Here is an 18,358-nt window from a genome sequence, read left to right as displayed (position 1 = left end):
CGTTTGGAGGGAGAAATATTTACCCGGAACTTCATTTAGAACCCTGGTTCCTGCGGTCTAAACACACCGAGTACCACCCAAAGTTCCTGGTTCCTGGGTAAAGTTCCTGTGGTGGAAACGGGGCTATAGGCGCTGAAATCGCAGCATTTTATTTCAACCTTAAGTCTGTTGTGGTGCATGCAGTAAGAGTTGCTCGCTATTCGAATCAACAATGAAGTGTAAAAAAATGGCAGATGGACCGCTGACGAGGTTCAGGAATTATTAAGCTTATGAGGAGAAATAATTCCAGTGGGAAGTGGAAAGCCGCGCACAGTCCTACATCACTGGACTAATCTTCAAGGTACTTCAGAACGTGATGGAAAACCAAACAGCAACAGATCTGGAAAAAAAAAATGTTCCTGGGACAAATTGCTCCATGTATTTTCTGTGGAAATGGGGCGTTTGATACTGCCACTATGGTTACTGGTAAAAGAGCTTAATACAGACAGAATTCAAGACGTTACTGTGAGTTGCTGTGTAAACAAGACATTTCGAGACTCAGACCTAATGTATAAGTAAATGCGGTTGTCAATCTCAAAAGTGTGAATGCAGCCAGACTGAGGGCCATTGACTTGCATTAACAAATCCAGATGTATTCCTGAGCACAAAATGAAAAAATGTCAGCCAAAAAAAATAATAAAAGGTGCCACAGAATGTGCTATATCTAAATAAACTGGCTTAGGATTTATTATTATTATTATTATTATTATTATATATATATTTTTTTAATATAAATAAACCATTAACACAGTATGACTACATTAAGTTATACCATGAAACTCAGAGGATCTGATCAGGTAGAGAATAAGCTCTTCAATTTCACTTTTTTTTTCAGTGCATGAAAATTAAACGGCCACTTTTAGCCATCAAATCAATTTCTAATGGATACATCCATTAACTGAATTCCCAATCAATTCCCAGCCCATTTTATTTCTGATTAAATATTCAAATTATATCAGTAAATGTCACGTTAAATATAATTAAATGATTCTCAGCATAATCGATTCAATGATAACTCTCTATAACTTTCTATTTACTAGTGGTTTCTCTCTAACTAACAGTTGCATCTTATTTATTGTGTTGGCATATTAAGTATGAGCTGGCCAAGACAAAAATAAACTCCATCAAGAAGTCGATTTGCTAAAATGATTATTTATTTGTTCAGCTGATGAAATCACTTCTAAACTTCCTATAATAATGCAGTGTGCCTTCGCTTTAGCTGTATCAGATTTGTAATCGCATATTTTTATGACAAGCTGTTCTTATCAGAAGGCTTGTGCAACAGAGATTGATTATTAAAAATAAGAGCCATACAAACATAACATGAAATGACGACCACAAATACTTGTTTACATCTGGGATATGGTTTTCCGACCTTGTGAATGCAGGATCGCGAGACGGGGCGTGTGGTACACAACCTGTGACGGCACTAGTGTGTGTGTGTGTGTGTGTGTGTGTTCGTTCTATTCATTATTAACACACTGAAATGGAGTTCTTTAATCAAAGCGAGCTGAGCCACCATTACCGAGACAGAGATAGAGAGAGAGGGAGAGAGAGAGAGAGAGAAAGAGAGAGAGAAAGAGAGAGAGAGAGAGGGGGGGGTGAGAGGGGGAGAGAGAGAGGGCTCAGACAGCTCTGGAAACAATGAGCGCTACAGATAAAGCAGGTGGCTGTGGTAATTGCTTCCACAAAATAATGAATGAGCTACGGTCTGTCTGACGGAATAGGAAATCTCCTTCATTCGCGTCTTACCCCTTTCTCTGTCTGTCTCTTTATCCCTGATTTTCCTTTATCTCTTCCCCGATCTCAGCCTCCTGAACTGTCACATTGGTTTCTTCTCCAACTTTCACTTTTTCATCTTTTCCTACCCCCAGCATCAAATCGCAGTTGCCTCAAGAGTTCTAGCTCATTTTCTAACCGTTAATATTGGGTTATTGTTCTCGGGTTTCTGTAAAGGTGAAGTGTGAGATTTCTACAACCAGTGGTACTGTATAGAATTGTAAAACTAAGGAATGTTTTCAAATACGTTTCCTGAGCTCTGTCTGTTATTGGTTTGATTCACCCCACACGCCACTGCCAACGTGCCATTGAGAGCCATTGTTTCCATGTCAGGTTAGATAGGAAGCTCAGCCATACATTGTTATTAATATTATTATACTTATAAGCAGACACACACACACACACACACACACACACACACACACACACACACACACACACACACACACACACACACACACACACACACACACACACACGTTGGTCTATGTGGTTTACAGGGACTCTCCATAGGCGTAATGGTTTTATACCGTACAAACCGTATTTTCTATTCCCCTAACACTGCCCCTGCCCCTAAAACTACCCATCACAGGAAACATTCTGCATTTTTACTTTCTCAAAAAAACATCATTTAGTATGTTTTTTAGGCCATTTGAATTATGAGGACATTTGATATGTCCTCATAAACCACATTTATAGTGTAATACCAGTGTAATACCCATGTAGTTATACAAATTTGTGTCCTCATAAACCACATAAACAGGCTCACACACACACACACACACACACACACACACACACACACACACACACACACACACACACACACACACACACACACACACACACACACACACACACACACACACACACACACACACACACACACACACACACACCATTGTTTTTTTTTCTGTAGCAAGCCCCATTTTCAGAGACAGTCTTACTCCTTATTGCAGAACTGTATTACTTCATCAGTAAAGATAAAACACAGCAGGTGTCCTTTGTGTGTATGTTTAGTGTGTGAATGCTCTTTTTATCTTCCCGCCCTGGCCTTCAAATCAGGCTTACAGGAGGTTATTAATTACCCGTGTCATACCACACACTCACACATACACACACACTGCGAACCCACACTCTCTCCACTCCGCCCTCCACCCACATAAGAACTTTACTGTCAAACCCACAAGCTGACAAGTGGGGTTGGCTCAAGGAGTCCATATTTAGGAAGCCCATTGTAATGAAGTCACTGAAAACAGATCATTTATTTGGGGGTGACAGGCCCCTTTCAGCGATGTGCTGGTGCTTTGTTACCAAAAGATGGAAGAAAGAAGGTTTGAAGCAGGAGGAAGATAATGTCAGTGTGTCCATTCCTCGCCATGCAGTCTCTCTAATAGAACCGATAGCCTCTTCTGTCAGAGTGAGAGAAGAAACGGGGCTTTTCCACCATAGCGCCGCTTGCCCACAGCGCTACAAACAATATCTGACATGTACCGAATTACACAAAAGAAAGAAATTAAATCACGTTGCCTATTTCCCAGCACCTACACATGACATGCTAAATTGACAGCTCCATCTTTAGCCAAGCTGAGGGATTTATAATGCGTCTTTAGCATGTACGTGAAAGGATTCTTCGATTGAGTTTGGGCAGCTGGCATGGATTTGCCAAGACAAAAGCAACAGCTATTTTTTTAAGGAGCAGTTCAACCAAAAATGAAAAGTCTGTAATTATTTACACTCTTAAGTCATTCAATGGTGTTATAAAACAATGGTGGTTTTCCTGTGGAGCATGAAAGTAAACATTTTGAATGACTAGTAACCATGTCTGACAAAAAAGCAGACCATATTTCTGCAGTCACATTAGCGAAATTTCAAGCGCAAAAAACAGTCCATTGTCAATAGTGAAGAAATGTATGAAGCATGGCACTTTCAAACGAAGCAGCTTTCTGTTGGTCAGTGTGGGAAATTCAACACGATCTCATGGTCATGCGTATAAACAGTACGAGTGTGAGATCTCGTGGAATGGATACGCCAAAATGAGTTTTGGCGGGCAAATGCTACGCAGTTTTTTGCGTGCATTTACATTTAATCATTTAGCAGTTCGTATGTATAATACGCCATAAAGTGCGTATCATATGCATGCGAAAAACCGCGTACCATTTGCACGCCAAAACTCATTTTGGCGTATACATTCCAGATGCTCCAGATGCAAATTCATACTTAAATTTCACCCAGAAAAGCAATGGTAAATGTGACCGCACGACACTGTCCTAATCAGATGCAAAATGCTAAAGAAAGTTGTGCAACTATCTCCGGTACTTATATGCTTTGTTATAAATATTTAAATAATTACATTTGGGTTCAAATATATATATATATATATATATATATATATATATATATATATATATATATATATATATATATATATATATATATATATATATTAGTGGTAGGATGCTATCTGCGTTAACGTGCTGCGTTAATATGAGACTCTTATCGGGCGATGAAAAAAAAAATTATGCCGTTAATCTATTCTTAAAGTTGGGTTGGGAGCTGGGTCTATACCAGCATTTCCCATTACCGTCTGACGAGAGCAGGGGTGCCGTGTAAAAAGTGCACTTGCACCACGGTTCATCTCACATCTGATGACGCTTAGTTATTAGGGGTATGTTTCTGTTGATGGATACACGTGGTGGCTTCTATGTGATACATTACAACAGCAAACTTTATTCAATTTCTTTACCTAAAAACTAATGTTGGACCCACCTGAAAAACCTGAAAAGCATTGTTTATTTTATTAGTATCTTTGCTCAATAGTATTTATTTGAGTGCTGCTTGTATTTAAGTTATTTCTTTTTATTTTCTTTATTTTTATTTGACACTTGTCCTTTTTTACAGTAAATACAGAACCAAACCGAAACAGTGAACCTAAAACCGTGATACAAACCGAACCGTGAGCAATCTGTACCGTTACACCCGTAGCGTAACGTATGTGAGAGGGTAGCACACACATTCTGAAAGCCTTCGGCAGAATTCAGATGAGCCATTTCAATCTAGATTAATCTAGATTAAAAAAAAAAATGTGTGTGTGTGTGTGTGTGTGTGTGTGTGTGTGTGTGTGTGTGTGTGTGTGTGTGTGTGTGTGTGTGCGTGCGTGTTAATACTTTACTTAAATTTAATGATTCAATTTACCTCAGACCTTGAAAATAATGTTCAAACTGTGAACTCTATGCACTCTCAAAAGACAAAAAAAAACAAACAAAAAAAAAAAAAAACAAAGAGAACAAACTTGTACCTTTTAAGGTACAAGTTGCCATCACTGGGGTGGTACTCATAAAGGTAAATGTTTGTACCTCTAAGCCATGGGTAGGTAAATTCGGTCCTAGAGAGTTTAGCTCCAACCCTACTAAGCCACCACAGTATAAAACTTGCGGCTCCATAGTATGCATTTCAGCATTAAGTATTTCCCCACTGTTGAGATGCAAATGCTGATTCTTGATTTCTATGACAATAAAGTATTATTTGTGAACATTATTAATAAACATACTTAGTAAGTAATGAGTTTAGTCACACATTTTCTCCATGACAATTGTTGTTTATGTCTTCTTGTACAAAAACACTGTAACAAAAAACACAAACTCACATTAAAAGCCTAGAGTCAAACCATGCAACTAAAGGAAATACTGATCACCATAATGGTGACCAAACATGCTCAATATAACATCAACATCTTAACCTTTGTTAATTTTCAATAAGAGCTTCTATAGATGTCTTTCAGGTTTGGAGCCAAACTCTGCATGACAGCGACTCACTAGGACCGAACTTGCCTACCCTTGCTCTAAATAGAGAAAAATAATGGTATAATTGTACCCTAAGGACCAAATGTGTAAACAGTTATACATTATGTTCCCCAAGGAACAACATTTTCCCTCCATTGTACCTTTTTTGAGTACCTTTTACACTTTGAGTGTCTAAGTGTACCTTTTTCTTTTTCTGAGAGTGTTTGAAAAAACAAGTGTTTTTAATGGCATGTATTTTAGATAATGTTAAAATGGTTTAATGTTTATACATGTGATGAACATCCATTTTATTGTGAGTGTGAGACTTGAAGAGAGCCTGTCCACATCCTGTAGCCTCGTCGTATCTAATATGTTTTTTGCTAGAGTCTTATAGCATCACGTCTGGTCAGGACAAGTGTTATACGCTATATTCGCAGCAGACAGCATAACTGCAACGTCCCTTTCAACTGTTGAAGTAGAAAATGTTGTGAAGGTTTGACTGGGTGTCAGAAAGAGATAAAGAGTAGCTCAAGAGGTGTTCAGAGTCTCCAGTGTGGAAGGTTTGAGACAATAACATCCACATACTGAGTCTGCATCCCTGGGAGACCCTAATAAATACACCAAGTACTGAGTCTCCAGTCCAGAGAGGAAATCGACAACAACAGTAACACCAGGTTCTGAGTTTCCAGCTGCCAGCTGCATGCTCCTAGATTGCAAGGATCCTCTCTGTGCTCCAAAAGTTCAGCATTCCCCAAGCATGTCATATGCTGAAATGAAATCCTGCTCCTTCCCAACCACAACACAACATAAAACCCAACCAGTGGAAGAAATCGCCTCCATGGGATTGATTATTCAGGAGTCTGGAATATGAACATCACATACCAAAGCTCTTTTCAGAAACGTTGGTATTAGTGTATACTGTACAATGATTTCAATGAGATGTTGCATAACTGATCTATCAAATGTTTGTTATAATATGACTTCATTGTTCTTCTGTCGATTACTCACACCATAAAATACTTTCCATTGCTTGATTATCCATTTGATCTTATTTCTGTATTTTCTTGTCTAAAGAAATTATATTTTTATTTAATATTTTTGTCATGGAGTTGACAATATAATAGGAGACTATTAGTCTGTGCAAACCCGGACAACTTCCGGCAAATTTAGATTTGCTCTGCAAGTAGTCTGGCAAAGAACCCATTCAAATCCATTTCTAATCCGTCGAAATCGCGTCGACATCGAAAATACATTTTGGTCCGAAAATAACAAGGTCTTACGGGTGAGGAACGACATTAGGGTGAGTCATTAATGACATCAATTTCATTTTCGGCTGAACTAGCCCTTTAAGTTACATGCGATTTTGGTGCTTTGTGTACTGATCTGAACAATTATAAGCCCCCAAAAGCCAAACTACAACCAAAATGCAAGTACAAAGTAAAAAAAAAAAAAAAAAAAAAAAAAAGATATTGCACATCAACAGTATTGATGCCAAAACAAGCCTGTTTGGTGCAAGCAAAAAATTATGAAAAGGACACTATTTTCTTGCATTCCACAAGGAAAAATAAAAACATACGGTTTTGGAATGACATGAGGGTGAGTAAATAATGACAATCATCTTCATGTGAATTATCCCTTTGGCAGAGCCGAGAAGAGATGGCTAATGTTCTCAGTACAACAACAAAGCGGAAGCAAAGTCAAAGAGGCCAAGAGTCAGAGATTCAAGTGCTTCGCGTTTCCGGCGGTGCTTGCATAAGCAGCCCACACACACAAACACAGCTGAGAGCGAGGGCAGCCAACATTGGAGCAGGGTGCCAAACCGAATACATCAATAGAAAGAAGCTAAATTTTGTGGTTTTCAAAGGCTGCTATGTGCCGCTTGTTATTTTTGTATTTGACCCAAAAGACTCAAAAGCAAGCCAAAAGTCTACTCCACAAGCGCTAGAACAGTTTTGTAACCTCGCCGAAATGATTGTGGTCAGCGAAAGCCCCGGATGGCCTACGGTAAGCTTACTAGAGGTTGAGCTATCGGGTGGAGAAAGAAAGACGTTTGAATGAGTGTGGGCTGGATGAATGCCCCTCCCCACCTCCTCAGCAGGCTAGCTGAAATGAATCGGTTCGCAGCCACGCTCACCCTGTCTGTCACACTGACATGGATCAGTGCATTTGGACCATGATGGGGGTCATCGGGTAAATAAAGCATGAGCGAGTGAATGAAGGGCACAGATATTAGTTTCTCTGTGACATTGTGGCTTTGAACGTTGAGATGAGATGGACAGGTAGATTTATTGCAGGTTTTAATGGAGGACCCTGTAACCTAGAGATGCAAGCACAGAACACTGAGAATATTCAGGGGGCTGAAGAAGATGTCCTCTATTTTGTCAAAAGGGGACGGTTTCAAAATAGTTTTCTGAATATGTTTTAACACAGAGTCGAATAAAAGTATTTCAAAACTACACACAAATGTGTGTAAAAAAAAGTTTTGCTGCTTCTTCGATCTTCTTAATTAAAATGAGCTAATGCTTTAATAATTCTTAAACATTTAGTCACAATGCAATTGCATTGTGTGCAGTGAAAGTCAAGTTGTAAAACAGAAAATTAAATGCATATGGATATTTTTGGACACAAAGGGACAGATTTACTAACAGCTTGCACAAAACCTCTTATGCGATTAAAAAAACTACTGTCAGGATTTACTAAAGACAGTGATAAATTAGCACTGAAAAGGCATGGACAGGGTTATTTTGTGGCTGACCTTATTGCATATGCAGGAGTTTTCCTTTCAGACGCAAATTTTATGGGAGGAGAGTCTTGCAAGGTGATTTAAGGTTTGTTCTTGTTGATTTACTAATATTTGCGTCATTATTTACCACCCAAAAAAATTGTGCAGCTCTTGGTAGATTGTGTTGGTCATTACATAAATGATCCGGTTAGGTCTGTGTCCTTAAATTTGTATGTCATCAGTATATTGTGCACAGAACTTTACACTCCCATATGCTGCTTTTTTTGGAATTGTGCTTTCACACTAATGTGCCCTGTATAGTAAATCTGGCCCTAAAAAAATCTCTAGTTGCCATACATTTTAAAATGGGGTGTTTGTTTTTAATGTGAGGTAGATACAAAAAAGAGAATATTGTTAGTGATTAAGGCCCCGTCCACACGGAGACGCGTTTAGCTGTATACGTATACATTTTTTACCGTATCAGAGTTTCGTCCACACGGATCTGGCGTTTTAGAAGCACGCATCCGATATTTTCTGGAACCGGGTCCCAGAGTGGGTAAATCTGAAAACGATCATCTTCCGTCTTCGTGTGTACAGCGAATCCATATATTTTCTGAAACGGTGATGTCATCACACTACATCCAGCACGGTGAAAGAGGATACAACTACGGGCACTGGGCATGCGCACATCAATATCGCGTCATTTAATTACCGTATCTGCATTATTGTAAGGGTATGTTTTGGGTTGGGGTAGGTGTAGGCATTAATAAAACACATCTGTTAAGTAGCAAATATATTTATTGTTATTTTATTGTGAGATTTTGCCTCACCTCCGACCACTGCTATACCCCTTCTAGCCACAACTCTTCTTCTCCGTTTTTAGTGTTTTTCTGTGGCAGAATTACAGCGCCACACACTGGCCTGACATGCAAACTACATCATTTTTAGTTGTTTTCTTAATCTTGTGTGGACGCAGATATTTCTTGAAACGAGGAAAAAAAAAGATCGGATTGGAAAAGCGCTGGCTTCGTGTGGAGGGAGCCGAAGACACTTGTTAGTGACACCCATAAGACCTTTGTTCATCTTCAGAACACAAATGAAGATATTTTTATTTAAATCTGATGGCTCAAAGGCCTCCATTGGCAGCAATGACATGTCCTCTCTCAAGACCCATAAAAGGCACTAAAGATGTCTTTATAAAAGTCCATCTCACTACAGTGTTTCTACAATCATTTTATGAAGCGACGATAATAGTTTTTGTGTAAAAAAAATAAAAAAATAAATAAAATAAAATCAACAACTTAACAACTTTATTCGAAAACAATTTTATTCGAAAAGTTCTTGTCTTCCGTTCAGGTCTCTGACGTGAACTCACGATGTGCTAGAATATGACGTAGAGCCGGCGTTCTGACACATTAACTGGATTGAGGAACTTTGTTTGAGCAGAGGACATGCTGTATCTAAGCTGTTAAATTCTACATTCATTGTGCTTTAGGTCTTGGCGTAGTGCTCAAAATGGTGCTAAAGTGTGCATTTCATTGATGTCCAGTAACGCGAGTAACATCATATTCTCATGCATGTGTCGTGGTGCTTTGTGAGTTCACGTCAGAGAACCAAACGGAAGACAAGACTTGTCAAATAAAGTCGTTATTTTTATTTCTATTTCATGTATTTATTTATTTTTTGCACAAAAGCTATTCTTGTCGCTTCATAAAATGATTGTAGAACCATTGGGTTGAGATGCACTGAAAAGAAAAAGAAAAAAGTCTCCAATTGAGCATTTTCTAGTGACTGATCACATCTAAATTTTTCAGTTGTGAATTGAACTGTGAATTGATGCAATTTAATTCACAGAAATTCAATTCGGCCAACTGAGAAATTTAGAAATTTAGATTTAGATCAGTCACTAGAAAGTTTTCAATTGGAGATATATATATTTACAGCTTGGACTTTTTAACGACGTCTTTAGTGCCTTTTTTGGGTCTTGAGAGAGGAAATGACATTGGTGTCAATGAAGGCCTTTCTGAGCCATCGGATTGCAACAAAAATATCTTCATTTGTGTTCCGAAGATGAACGGAGGTCTTACGGGAGTCGAATGACATTAGGGTAAATAATTAATGACATAATTTTTATTTTGGGGTGAAGTAACCCTTTAATGTTCTGTTATGTTTGGATCTTAAAAAAAAGGTCATCTGAAATAAATTCAGCTAACTATTGATAACTCTTCAATGGAGATAGACCTTGAAAAAAAATCACTTTTAAAACCACCACTGTAACTGTAAATACATTTAAGGCAGGCTGTTTGTCGTTTTGAGGAAATAATTAAGTTAATCTCTTCTCTCAGACCAATTGTGAACAATCCGGACTCCCCTCCAGGCGGATTTAAAATGTTGGGTAAGCCAAGGTATTAGTCGACTTATGGACTTGTTCGATAAAGAGGGTTTGATGTCTTGATTGCTTAGTGTAAAACACAAAACGGTACACTCACTCGCTGTCATTGGTCATGCAATTAGTTACCAATTCATTGGGCCAAGATAGTTGCTAAATTAGTCATCTTTGATATACAGTGGGTAATGCATCCTTTATTTTTGATCCGTGGTCTGCCTAATAAAGCTTCGATTTTATCAACAATAAAAAGAGAGAGAGAGAGAGAGAGAGAAAAAAGAAAAGAAAAGAAAAGAAAAGAAAAGAAAAGAAAAGAAAAGAAAAGAAAAATATGCTGTATAATCTTCTTACTTTTTGCATCTAGGAAAACATATTACTGAGGTGGCAAGACTCTGGTTTGGGGTAATTATTATTGTAATTTTTTGATTACCTTTCATTTCCTTCTATTTATTTAACTTAACTTTTTTTATTTTTTTATTTACTCTTTTAGTGGCCTTATGATAAATGTGCTCATTATTACTTCAGCCGATTTATTTGACTTCCTTGCTTTTTTTCTTGATTGTGGTTGAAATAATTGTGTTGTGCTTTCTTTAAAAAAAAGTATTGTTCTGTGCCTGATTTAAATATATTATAATCAAACACAGAACAATTATTGTTAAAAGAAAGCACAACACAATAATCTAAAGAAAAAAAGGAAATAAAATACATTGGCTGAGTAATGAGCACATTTATCATAAAGACACTAAAAGAGTTAAAAAGTTAGGTTAAGGGGTTAAGTTAAATAAATAAAATGAAATGAAAGGTAATCAAATAAAAATAATTTACAATATAAATTTAATATTTTTTTTTGTACTCAAGCACCATAAATGTATTAAATGAAAGTATAAACTATGCAAGTAATGTATATATTTGAAATTGTAATGATTACTCAATTTTAATCATTAGCGCACCCAACATTCTGTCATATTCCTCTCCCCAGAACCCAATTATTTCACTGAGAAGCTTCCCTTCCACTGTATCTGTCAATGTTTCTATATAAAATGTATTCACAATTGACAAGACACTCCGTAACTGGTAGCCTGCTGTATGTGTCATGCAGGTTTTACTTCCCATAGATTTGCATCACTAGCATTCAAGCTTGTCAAAATGCATTGCGCCAAGTTTGATTTCATTTTAATGTCTCGTTACTGATTCAGTAATGCCAAGTTTTAATATGGCCGGGACAAATGTGATTTGACAGCTACTGTATGATGGAGTAAAAGACTTTGGTGAATAACGACTTAAATATGGTTTATTCATCACACAAAGCTATCTTAGGGTTCAAAATGCTTGGACTAAAATTAGCATAACTTAAAAATGACAACATCTGAATTAACTGGCCTAATTCAATTAAAAATATGATTTAACATCACTGAATAAACCTAACTGTCATATGTTCAATCAGGAAAAAAATAGCTCTTTATGGTAACAATTGCAGGTTATCAATTTTTACAGCGTATGGACTAATTTTATGAAATTTTGACTGCGTGTTTTTTTTTTTTTTACTGTGTGGATAAGCACAGCCAGGACAATCTGCTAACTATGTTCTTCTGACCATGAACATTCCCACGCTGTAATATATATATATATATATATATATATATATATATATATATATATATATATATATATATATATATATATATATATATATATATATATATATTTTTTTTTTTTTTTTTTTTTTTTTTTTTGGTTTAACTTAAAAAAGTAAGTAACCTGGTTGCCTTAAAATTTTGAGTTTATTGAAATACAATGAAGGAAAATTGTTTCATAAATAGAAATATAATTGTATCTGAACCACATAAACAATTTGATAAATCATGAAAATACACTATTTGGCATGTTTCACTGCGTCATCAGAAATAAAACACTGTGACGGGTGCGTAGCATACCTCACATATTTTGGCTTTTACCAAACATTTGGAGTTTAATTTAATGTTTGTTATTTATCCCCTCATATACAAAAAACCACACGACAAGAACATGAGTTAACAGTTTATTCAAAGCTTAAATATACAGAAGGGTGCACACTTCTTATATTTTCCTGTGCTTTTGACTGTACCTGAGCCCTAGATTCTTCTGGTCCATGGAGTGACGGCCGCATTCCATGTGGCAGCAGACAAAGGAAGAGGCAGGGCATCAGCCTGCAAACTTATGCTGTTCCAGAGGAAATTGGACTGTACCATTCCATTTTGATTTAGAGGGGATCTTTTGACTTTGTTTCATTCAGTTATATCTTGGTTTGATTTAAGTATTTTCTTTTCATATATATTGTTATATGATTGTATTAAGGTTAGGTGTGATAATGATATTGTGTTGTAAAGGTTAATTGTTTGAGTTTATTTGGTAATTGTATTATTTTGCTATTTACCTTATTTTTGTTTGGTAGAGGCTAAATGGGTATATATATAGCATTATTGGAGAAGTAGAGTGAGTGAGTATTGTCCAGCCACCTTAGCCTTCTGACCTTTGGTTTTGAATTAGATTTTGATTTGTTTACTTTGTTTACAGGGGAGATTTATTTTTAGGCCTGTTTGATTTTTGTTAATTTCAGTTAGCATAAATCTTAAGTTTTTTTTGATTTTGTATGACTTCTGTTGGAATCTGCCCCTGTATATAATTTTTGTGTTGGAAGCAATAAACTTCCATTTCTTTTCTACTCTCTGTCCTGCCTGTTCTTGGCCTCAACTACCACAAACACACACAATACCCAATATGCAAAATCTTTTAATTATATTTTAATAAAGGTTGTCGAATCTCAAACAAATTTCATTGTATTAACTCAAATTTTAATTTCAATGAACTCAAAATTTTAAGACAACCAGGTGACTTTTTTTAAAATATTTTTTTACACTGTAAAAAGAAGAAGGTAGCAATATTGCAATGTGTATTACAGTGATACTACATTGTAATAACAATGTCATAAACCAAAACGGTTCTTTTCACCATGGATTCAAAGAAACACAGTCACAAAAATAACATTTTACATCCAAGTATCTACTGCAGAGCTAAAATGAAGTATCACAGCCAGTTCCAAAATCAATTAAGCCCCAATAAGCGTGGCGAAGTGCAGAAAATGTGACAGTGATCTGTTGACGTGTGTTTATGTGTGTGGGCTGATAGCGGACCACGACATGCGCTCAATATTCATCACCTCTGGCAGTTCCGCGACGGCCAGCGTAACGAGAGAATGGACTTGTGGGTAACATAATCATCCAATTAGAGATGATAATCTCACCAGCCAATCAGGGGCTGTGGTTTGCTCCCCTGAGGCCTCCTGTTGGCCGTAATAAATTTAGGGCCACTCAGATTGCGTTAAGCCCCTTTACATTGCCACAATGTATCTGCTTGTCACTGTCTCAAGACGGCAAACAAGGTCTCTCTTACAGATACTGACTATCACTCTCCCAAAACAAAGCTGCCATATCAACCAAACTGCAACCGTATATGGTTATATATATAATGTATATATAATGTAACTTCATTCCAAATAATATAGTCGATTTGGAAGGTCAAATATATATGGTCGGTATTTTAGACATACATATAGATGCATGTAAATGAGGAGTATGTCACTGACACTTCATCTAAATCATATATGTAGCAGCTGTCACGCCTGCATATAGAAATGGAATGAACAGAGTAATACTCCCCCATCAGCTCTACCTCCATCTCCCCTCCCCCAATGATCCACATTGTTGCCCGTCTCATCCATCTATCCTGAGGGGAGGAGAGGAGCGATTGTCTGAGAGATTTTAAGATTTGATCCGATCTGCTGCTCAGTCAGGTGAATTCATCTTTAAGAATCTAGGGCTAGAAAAATCAATGCTGAATGTGCACGCACACACACGCACACGCACACACACACACGCACACGCACACACACGCACGCGCACACGCGCACACACACACACACACACACACACACACACACACACACACACACACACACACACACACACACACACACACACACACACACACACACACACACACACACACCTGGTTCACTATCTTTGTGGGGACTCTCCATAGACGTAATGGTTTTTATACCGTACAAACCGTATTTTCTATCCCCTTACACTGCCCCTGTCCCTAAACCTGCCCATCACAGGAAACATTCTGCATTTTTACTTTCACAAAAAAACTCATCCTGTATGATTTATAAGCCTTTTGAAAAGTGGGGATCACTGACTGATTCCCACAATGTAGGTCTCAGGTTTTACTATCCTTATGGGGACATTTGGTGCCCACAATGTAATATAAATAAGGACACACACACAAACACACACAAACACACACGCACGCACGCACGCACACATGCACACACACACACACACACACACACACACACACACACACACACACACACACTCACACACACATGCAGATAAAGTTGCAGGTCTCTATTTCTTTCCTTATTAATAAAAAATAAATAAAATTGGTTTGGAGCATATTTGTGTCAAGTGAATTACTTCACTTATTTATCTCATCTCAGACAGTCAACACTTCCACATATGCAATTGATATTATGTTAAGCCAAACCTTAAAAACTGTAGCAATCATCCTTGTGGTCAGTGCGCGGTTGCATTTCGGTGCGAGCCAAGTTAGAATTCAGACTTGTCGTCCTTCTTTATCCCTCCCCCCTTTCTCTCTCTGTAAAATAAAAGGCCCCCCAAAAAGAAGAAGAAAATTATGTTTTTTAATCAATCCTAGCAACAGCTGCAATTCACCATAATATCAATCAAGCTTTTTTATATCTAATATGGTAGCTCTGCATGCTTGTTAAGTGTTAAACTTTATAAAAACATTTAGCAAAATTGTAATACCAGGTCCTTTATAATAGTGGCATAATGTACTTATAGTGGATATAAGCAGTATTTTCCTCTCAATCCTTGAATAAACCTTGAAAAGAGCTTGTTGTGTATTAAATACAGCCTCAATTCCCTAATGAACATGTACAACATTAATAAAGACACTTGCATTCGCTCAAAGCTATCAATATGTAAAAATCAATATGTGAATAATTTACTAAGTTAAGTTAATAACATTAATTAGTAATGTGTTTACCCAATGATTCAAGTCACAGTAGAGGCAATAGTAACTAAAGACTTCAAATTGCATATTTATAGGAACAGTCATGTAAAAAAAGAAGAAGAAAATTAAGAAACTCAGGAATTAGTTGCTAAGGTTGTAACCATGTAAACAGCTAAACATGCATTGCTTGATTTTGAACAACTGTAAAGGTCATTATGTAATTACAAGGGATGTGGACGGATGCTTTAAAGCTTTAATAAAATATGCAAAATTATCATAAAAGCATCATGAAAGTGATACAAATAACTTTTGTTATATTGCAGAATCTCTTCTAAAGTCATACAATAGCTGTGTGGGAAAAACACCAAAATGTAAGCAATATAAAGAAAACATATGGATAATATTCTCATCCAGTGCGCTAATTATCATTAAGTCTGTGCAAAAAAGGTTTCGCACACTGGATAAACTGATTCAAGGAAAGCTAGGGCGGCGGTCAAGTTTTTCTGTTAATAATGACGTGGATTTTGGTGTGTTCTTAACATAAAGCTATAATGTGGCTTCTTCAGCAAGTACAGTTCTACAAAACTTTTCCTTTTGGGTTGAGGGTGAGTAATTCATTGTTTTTATTTAGTTTTTTGTTAATGGAATAATAATTTAATTTAATTCAAGAAAAGCTGATCTTATGAGATAAGGCAACCATTTCACAAGGTGGTGATTTCGCATTGGTTTGTCAAACGTGATTTCTTATTTTAAAAAAGTGTCTTATTTGTACGATCTTATTCATACGAATGTTATGCAATCGCATTTATACAAATGTTGTGTGATCTCATTTGTACGTTTTAAATGCGATCGTCAGAGTTTGCCTGAAACTAAAATAGTTACAAATTACAAAGAGAGAGTCAAACACACATATTTAGCAATTTCATTATTTTTCCAACCCAAGTACGAATAATATCCATTCATTGTTAACCACATTACAACGTCTCCAATTCATCCTTATGGAACCTTGTGTGACGATTGCTTGAGCGAGTAACAAAAGGGTGGAATGATATAGCCAAGGGTTAATTTCTCCCTCCTTCCTCCTTTATTTTATTCTTGTCTTGTCACTAAGTCTATTTCCTGTCTCCTTTTCACCTTTGAGGGAGCATTTATGTTCTTTTCCACGCTTTCCTAAGAGTGGGACTGAAGGAAAGCATCATCTTCTCAGGCAGGTGGGATAAGGTGAGATCGGGGCCCCTGCCGGCCCCTGTTTGGATCTCTGAGGTATCTCTGTGAGTAAAATGTCATTTAACTCTCCTCTTCATCTTCCATTCGGCACACCGGTGTCACTGGGCCAATGCAATGTGACCAGGATACTAACAGGACGACTCATTAGTCAACCCTGGCACCGACAGACACACACACACACACATATAAAAATGTGCTCCGCGGTTCAGGATTTAATTAAAAAGAGTTTGAGCACTGTGGGCGATTCTCATCATGACATCCTCTCCTCACCTCTGAGGTTAATATCGGTCTAATGCACTCTCCTCACACACGTGCACGCACCAGTACATTACACGTACAGGGATATGCGTCATGCAGAGATGCATGTGGCTCTTAAAAACAAACTGTGAAATTTGCATTAATTTGATTTAGAAATTAATCTAGTTTATAAATGCATTTTATTGTGAACAATTTATGAATGTTATATTGTTATTTTTTTGAGCTTTAATCTTCATTCAAAATGTCATTACTCAACCTTTCGGTGAAATTACAGATTTGTCTCAGCTGACATAAGCTAGACAATAATTTAGTCCACCTAAACTTTATTACTACCCTTTCTTGCAAGCAACTGCAAACTTATATTCAGATCTCCATCCAATCAACAATCAATCTTGTTACAGTTCTTACAATAACAACGCTGTTATTGATAATCCGATTCACTGTGATATGTTACAAAAGGGAAGAAAATATGTCACTACTATTATTATTTTTAAATACTGTACACCCTTTAAAATAAAGGTAACAGGAAGAACCAATTATTATTATTATTATTATTGGTTCCCCAAAGAACCATTTTGTGAAAGCGATTATGTGAACTTGGTTCCTTGCTTATAATCATAGGGGAACCACTTTTGGTGCCAAATAGCTTCATATCTTTAGAGGTTTATCTAAATGGAACACCTTTGTCAAATGGTGCTATGTACAACCCATACTAGGTGCCATTTCTTAGTTATTCATCAATACTGGTGCTAAACGGCACCAGAAGTAATTATTTGGCATGTTAAGAACCATTAAAGAGGCTTGAAAGGTTCTTTGTAAAGCGGCGGTGCTATATAGCACATTTACCACCCCAAAGAACCACTGAAAAACCGCTGAAGAACCATACAGGGGCTTAACAGGTTCTGTATATGGTAACAGTACTATATAGCACCTCAGTCATCCCAAATAACTGGTGAAGAACCGCTGAAGAACCACTGAATCACCAAGATTTGGTGCTATACAGAACTTAAAGTGGTTAAAGCCAAATAACCACTTTCACTACTATATATGCCGTTGTTTTTTTTTTTAGAGTGCATTTGTGTCTAA

At 37.0% G+C, this 18,358-nt stretch overlaps 1 long non-coding RNA gene across 2 annotated transcripts in view; it reads right to left on the bottom strand.

Annotated features, from left to right (window-relative positions):
- LOC137049645 (uncharacterized) overlaps window positions 1-18,358 on the bottom strand; it is a 414,587-nt gene that overhangs the window by 88,404 nt on the left and 307,825 nt on the right. Inside the window, exon 5 of one of the 2 annotated variants that reach the window (XR_010899664.1) lies at window positions 15,296-15,406. The exons of the other annotated variant lie outside the window; for it this stretch is intronic. This is a non-coding gene — a long non-coding RNA (uncharacterized lncRNA). The remainder of the gene's footprint in view (window positions 1-15,295; window positions 15,407-18,358) is intronic. 2 annotated transcript variants of the gene reach the window in all.

This window comes from Pseudorasbora parva, chromosome 20 (assembly GCF_024679245.1).
Source record: "Pseudorasbora parva isolate DD20220531a chromosome 20, ASM2467924v1, whole genome shotgun sequence".
In the NCBI taxonomy this organism is placed as follows: domain Eukaryota; kingdom Metazoa; phylum Chordata; class Actinopteri; order Cypriniformes; family Gobionidae; genus Pseudorasbora; species Pseudorasbora parva.
The sequence above is the reverse complement of the archived record's forward strand: the minus strand, read 5'-3'. Positions and strand labels throughout refer to the sequence as shown.